The 6,931-nt window shown below is 38.0% G+C and overlaps 1 pseudogene; it reads left to right on the top strand.

The window, feature by feature from the left end:
* Window positions 1–4,948: 4,948 nt before the first annotated feature.
* On the top strand, window positions 4,949–5,335 carry LOC105743259 (annotated as a pseudogene).
* Window positions 5,336–6,931: the final 1,596 nt, after the last annotated feature.

Here is a 6,931-nt window from a genome sequence, read left to right on the forward strand (position 1 = left end):
AGAATTTCCCTTTCTGTTGATGGTAGTGAGGGTTAGCAGCAGTGCTTCCATAAGACATTCCCAGTGAGATGACAGTGTGAATTTTCTTCTACAATTTATTCTTGTTCTCCCAGTTAAAAAGAGTGAAGCTTGTCCATCAGTAGAACTCATGATATGCTCTAAGAATACTGCTTGGTTCTTAACTACAGCTAATCAAAGTATAAAATTGTTTACTGCTTAAATCTCCTTAATGTTTGTTTAATGCTGAGATAGAAAGTTGAGACATGGAAATTAGCACAGAGCAATCTTTGCAAAAAAAATTTTACAGAAAAGGCAATTTAGATTTGGACTGTTGTAGTTTTATGAGGGCAGGGGTAAAATTTCTGGGCTGTTAGGCCTGGCTTCTTTTTTAAAAATTTTGTGGGCACAATTTAGATATGCATAATGATCACATTCTTCATAAGGAACTTCTACCTCTACATAACATATCTTAGTTCCTCTTTTTTCCCATTTCCTTAACCTCTCTTCAGTCCCCTTTCCCCTCCTTTTTCACAAAGCTTTATTCCCATATTGTCCTTTTTTCCCATTTTTTTTCTTTTCTCTTCCATTACACATCCCTTCCCCTTTTTCTTGGAACAATTATTTTCTGTTTCACAACATCTATCATACATTTTGGTTCTCAGTTACACTTTCAGTTTCTCACACTAGAGAGACAAAGTGATATTTACACATATGTGTCCAATTTATTCCACTTCTGACTATGGTCTCAAGATCCATCCATTTAACTATAAATATCTTAAGTTTATCATTCTTTGTGGATGGGTAGTACTTCATTGCATTACAAAAAAATCTGTTTATCCACTCATTAGTTGACAGTTTCTATGATTTAGCTATTTTAAACCATGCTACTATAGACATAGGTGCTTATATATCACTGTGATATGATGCTTTTAATTCCTTTGTGACTCAGTTACTAAACAGAAACCTTAACATTATGCCCCTGGCCTCCCAAAGACTCATGCGCATCCCTTTATACAAAAAGGTGTTTTAGTCCATCTCTGAGAGTCGTGAATGTCCTAACAGTTTCAGCAATGCTGAAAAGTCCAAGTCCCAAGATCTAAGGCAAGCTCTTAGCTGTGATCAAATGAAAAGCTAAACACTGTACAAATGAAATCTAAACACTTCCAACATTCAATGGCACAAGATAAACACTACCATTCCAATAGTTACAAACAAGAGGACACAAAACATTGGCACCAAAACAAGTCCAAAATCCAGAAGGGCAAACATTAAGTGTTGTAGTTTCATGTGGAATATCTGAAGCAATTTGTGACAAATTCTGTGTTCCAAAAGCCTTGCATGGCTCCACACCTATGACACTTCTGGAGCTTGTAGCTCCCATAGTTTCTCTCTTAGGCCTGTTTTGCTCTCTCCTTGCAGCTTTCCTTAGATGATCCACATTCCTGGCTTTTCCAAACTTCTGGATTTCCACTGCATGTTAAGCTTCTCACACTCTGCTTCACACATTGCCCTCTGAAGGGCACACTTGCTGCCTTCCAGACCTTCTTCTGAAATCTAGGTGAAAGTCTTTTTAACTTCAGAACTCCTTCATTCTGCATGCACATAAAACCAACACCACATGGATGATGCCAAGATCTTCTGCCAGCTAGAGAAGTAGCCATATTTTTTTCTCTCTTGCCCACAGGGGTTAAATGCCTGGATTGCTGAGCACTCTGAACCTGATTCCAAGTAACAAATTCTCTATGCCACCACCATTCTGGAACCTGGTGTGACTCCTGCTGTCATTTTGAAACATGGCACTCTGCAGCTTTCTTCTCAAAGCAAAATCTTTCACCTTTGCAATTTTGAGGTTACAAAGGGTGGAGATTTCTTGCTTCTTATGATGCCCTCAGACCATCCTATCCATTCTTTTGCTCCTTCTCAGCAATGGAGATCCACTCAGCTCTATCTTTGTAATCCACAACTTTACTGGGGCTTCCTTTCTGGCCAAACTCACATTTTAAATCATCCTGCTGGGCTCTTTACTTTTGATTCATAACTTAATCTGACTAAAAGCCCCCAATAATAGTCATGACACTCTCAATATTCTACTGACTTGAAATTACGTTTGCCAGATTATTCAGTCCAGCACACATAATCTCAATCTCAGGCAAAGTCTCTGGACATGAGCAAAATGTAGACAAACTTTCTGCCAAGTCATAACACACATCATCTGGAGTCCAACAACCAATGCAGTCCTTCTTCCCAGAAGAAACCTAACCAGCCTGCTCCTTACAGGCAGGATATCTATCAGCCTTCTGGTCTTCTGAGCTTTGACTAGAATTTCCCATGCAGACCACTCAAAGGTGTTCCAATGCTTCTCTTGCAGGCAACATCTCTGAACCCTTCCTATCTTTTCCCATAAGCCATTCCCAAAGGCTCTTGAACTACATGGTCAGGTACATAGTCACAGCAATGATTCCATTCCTAACACCAAATTCTGTCTCAGTTATTATTCTCTTTTTCCTGGGACAAAATATCCAACACACAAACTGAAGGAAGGAAAGGTTTATTTAGCTCACAGTTAGTGAAAGTGTCAGTCCATACTCATCTGGCTCCAAGGCAGAGTGGTGCATGCAAGCAGGCAGCTGTTCACGGTGGTGGGGAAACAGCAAACAGCAAAGGGAGAGGCAGTGGCTGCAGCTGCAGAGAGAGAGAACAAGCCTCTTTCGCTTCCTTATACTCCATCCAGGTTATCTGCCCTGGGGAGTGTATAGCACTCACACTCATAATCCCGGCATTGGTTGACTTTTTTTTGCTGTACCAGGGATCAAACTCAGGATCTTGTGTTTTCCAGGCAAGCACTATATTCCACTGAGCTACCTCCCCAACTTTTACCCCAGCATTGGAACATGAATTAATTACAACTTCTAGAAGTCTGCCCTATGACTGCATGAGGTTTTTGGGGGGAACCTAGACACAACAAAACACTTTGGGGAGGTACCAAGGAAGTGAATGTCTGAGTCAAATGCCACTTCTAGCTCTAGTTGTTTTGGGAATCTCCACACTGAATTCCACAATAGTTGTACCAGTCTAGACTCCATCCTACAATGCAGAAGGGTTCCTTTTTCCTTGCAGCATGTACAGCATCTGTTATTGTTTGATTTCTTGCACATTGCCATTCTTTCTGGAGTGAGATGGAATTTCAGTATTGTTTTAATTTCCATGCATCTCTTGAATGATCAATGATATTGAAAATTTTCATATTTGCCATGTGTACTCATTTATCTGAGACATATTTAATTCACTTCAAATGCTCACTTTTGCATTGCAAATGAAAATTAGGGTTGTCTGATTTGTTTGCATTTTTTCTGGATTCTAGATATTAGTCCTTTGAGGAACATCTGAAAAAAAATTTCCTGCTATGTAGGTTTTCTTTTCACTGCATTGATTTTCCTGTGGAAAATCTTTTTAATAAGATAAAATTCCAGTTTTAGATTATTTGTAAAATTTCATATTTGATTGGGGTTTTATTCACAGTCTTTTCTTACACATACGTCTTCAAGAGTTCTATGTCTTCTGTCTTCCAGTACATTTTGTGTTTCTGTTTGCTTATTTAAATCTTTGTCCTATTTTGACTTAGTTTAGTGCATAGTGATATACATGGATCTACTTTTAGAATTTAACATTTGAAAAGCCATTTTTTCCAGCACCATTTATTAAATAGTGGATGGCTTTCTTCTAGTGAATGTGTTGTGCGGGTTTAATTTGCATGCATCTCTTTAATTATCAATGATATTGAATTTTTTCATATATTTATTTGCCATATGTAATCATTCATCTGAGACATGTTTAATTCACTTCAAATGCTCACTTTTGGATTGCAATTGAATATTATGGGTGTCTGCTTAACATTAAAATTAAAATTAGGGGTGTCAAAGACAAGATGGCTGACTTTGAAATTTTTCTTTATCTTCTCACCTGTACCATAGATCCTCAGGTCTGTTTTTGGTTTTGGTTTTGGTTGTTTTTGTTGTGGTTGTTTTTGCTGCTGTTGTTGTTCAGCCAGTTATCAAAATGGCTTTGTAGAATAATTTCAGGTCAGGAATTTTGCTGTCCCTGCCTGGCCATTGTTGGCCAGAATGACTTTTTCTATTCTAGGTCTCTTCTGGTTCCAAATGAATTATAGGAATGTTATCTGTGAGGGATGCTATTAGTACTTTGATTGGGATTCCATTAACTCTATATAAAAGTTTTGGTAGTATGGTTATTTTCACTATATTATTTGTTCCTACACAAATACAAGGGATAACTTTCCATTTTCTGATATTCTGGATTTCCTTTTATAAAAGTACTGTAGTTTTCAGTGTAAAAGTCTTTTATTTCCTTTGTTAGATTGATTCTAGGTATTTTATTTCTTTTGATGCTGTTGCAATAGTGTAGTTTCCCTAATTTGTCTCTCAGGAGTTTGTTATTTTGTACAGGAGTGCTATTGATTTTTCAGTGTTGCCTTGAGATCTAGCTGTTTACCTGAATTTGATTATTACATCTAGACTCTGTTGGTGGGGTTTTTGGGGTCTCTTATGTAGAATATCTATTCCTTTCCTATCCCTACTCATTTTATTCCTTTCTCTTGTCTAATTGCTCTGGCTAATATTTCCAGTACTATATTGAATAGAAGTGGTAATAGTGAACATTCTTGTCTTTTTCCTGATTTTAGAGTCTGCCAAAGTTGCAGGTTTGATCTCCGGATGGGCCAGCTGCATTGTGTTTTATCAACAACTGGGATCTCTTCTTTTTTAAAAGTGCCTACACTTCAAAAGAAATCTCCAACAGACTACAAAAAGGTCCACAAACTAGAAAAAAATTAGCCAACTGCCCCTCTGATGAAGGACTTCTATCTAGAACATATAAATTATTTCTAAAAAATCAGGTCCTCCAAATTCAAGGACTCGCTTTCCAACTTGGGCCCGGCAGAATGGCTCCTGCAAAGAAGGGTGGCAAGAAGAAGAAGGGCCGTTCTGCCATCAACGAGGTGGTGACCCGAGAGTACACAATCAACATTCACAAGCGCATCCACGGAGTGGGCTTCAAGAAGCGCGCCCCTCGGGCACTTAAGGAGATCCGGAAGTTTGCCATGAAGGAAATGGGGACTCCCGATGTGCGCATTGACACCAGGCTCAACAAAGCTGTCTGGGCCAAAGGAATAAGGAATGTTTCATATCATATCCGAGTACGGTTGTCCAGGAAACAGAATGAGGATGAAGATTCACCAAACAAGCTGTATACCTTGGTAACCTACGTACCTATTACCACGTTCAAAAATCTCCAGACAGTGAATGTGGATGAGAACTAACTTGGAAATAAAATTACAGAACTGCCTTTGTAAAAAAAACAAACAAACAAAAAAATAAAACAAATTCAAGGACTCAATCCAAAAATGGGCATCTAAGATGAATACACACTACTCAAACGAAAAAATACAAATGGTAAATAAATACATGAAAAATGTTCAACATTATTGGTTATTTGAAAAATGCAAATTAAAATAGCACTGAGATTTCATTGCTCCCCAGAAAGAATGGCTAACATCAAGAAGTCAGCCAGTAAAAAATGCTGGACAGGCTGTGGAGAAAAAGGAACTGTTCTGCACTGTTGGTGGGAGTTCAGACTGGTACAACCACCATGGAAATCAATGTGGAGTTTCCTTCAAAAGGTAGGATAGGAGGGACCAGGGAGATGGCTTAGTAGAATAAGCACTTCCCTGGCAAGTGCAAGGGCCTGAGTTCAATCACTGGTTCCACCAAAAAGAAAGAAAGAAAGAAAGAAAGAAAGAAAGAAAGAAAGAAAGAAAGAAAGAAAGAAAGAAAGAAAGAAAGAAAGAAGAAAGAAGAAAGAAAAAGAAAAGGTAGGATAGTGGATTCCATTCAAGCCAGCTATTTCCCTCATGGTTATTTTTCCAGAAGTACTAAAGTCCTCATACTACAGCGACATATGTGCGCCCAATTTGTCACAGCTAAATCCTGCAAACAAATCAGATGCCCATCAATTGAAGAATGGGTAAAGAAGATGTAGTGTTTTTACACAATGGAGTATTAGTCAACTATAAAAAGAATAAATATCAAGGTTTTTTTTTGGTAAATGGATACAACTAGAGACTATATTAAGTGAAATAAATCACACCCACATCTACAAACATTGTATTGTCTCCTTAGTGGGAGAACATGAAAGATAAAATAAAATCTGAAGGGTACTAATACACACTGGGGAAAGGGAATGAACCTATTCAAAAGGAAAGCATTACTGAATAAATGAGAGCAGGAGAGGGAGTGGGAGAAAGATATATCTATGTATGTAAGCGGGATTCTTTGTAAAACTGTACTGTGGATTTCTGCTGGTCTATGGAAAAGAGCAGTTGGTGGTTAATTTGTTTTGTCTCTTTTTCTCACCTCTTTGTCCTTTTCTTTTTGGTGGAACCAGGGATTGAACTCAGGCCCCTGTGCTTGCCAGGGAAGTGCTTATTCCCCTGAGCCATCTCCCCGGCCCCTACTCTTTGTCCTTTTACGCTTCTTAATTTATTATATATATTTTTTCTTTCTTCAGATTTTTCAAGCATAAATCTAGCAATCTGAACAACCAATTTGAAGATAGCACTATGCATTGCAACAAATATTGTGAAATTCATATTATTTTCTTTAGTGAAATTCTGCATCTGTAGTTTTTCTGTTTTAATACTATTTTGTACTTAAATATAAAAATTGAAAAAATAGAGTGAAAGCTTTAGGTCTATTCCATTTATGATGATATTGGCTGTTAGTTTTTTTTTCCATAATTTTATTAAGAAATAAATAGTGGGGCTGGTGAGATGGCTCAGTGGTCTAAAGCACCTACTTAGAACAAGCTTAGCAAAGCACAGGGACCGCGGTTCAATCCCCCAGCACCACATGCCAGC

This window comes from Octodon degus, unplaced genomic scaffold (genome assembly GCF_000260255.1).
Source record: "Octodon degus isolate 3935 unplaced genomic scaffold, OctDeg1.0 scaffold00110, whole genome shotgun sequence".
NCBI classification, from domain to species: Eukaryota; Metazoa; Chordata; class Mammalia; order Rodentia; family Octodontidae; genus Octodon; species Octodon degus.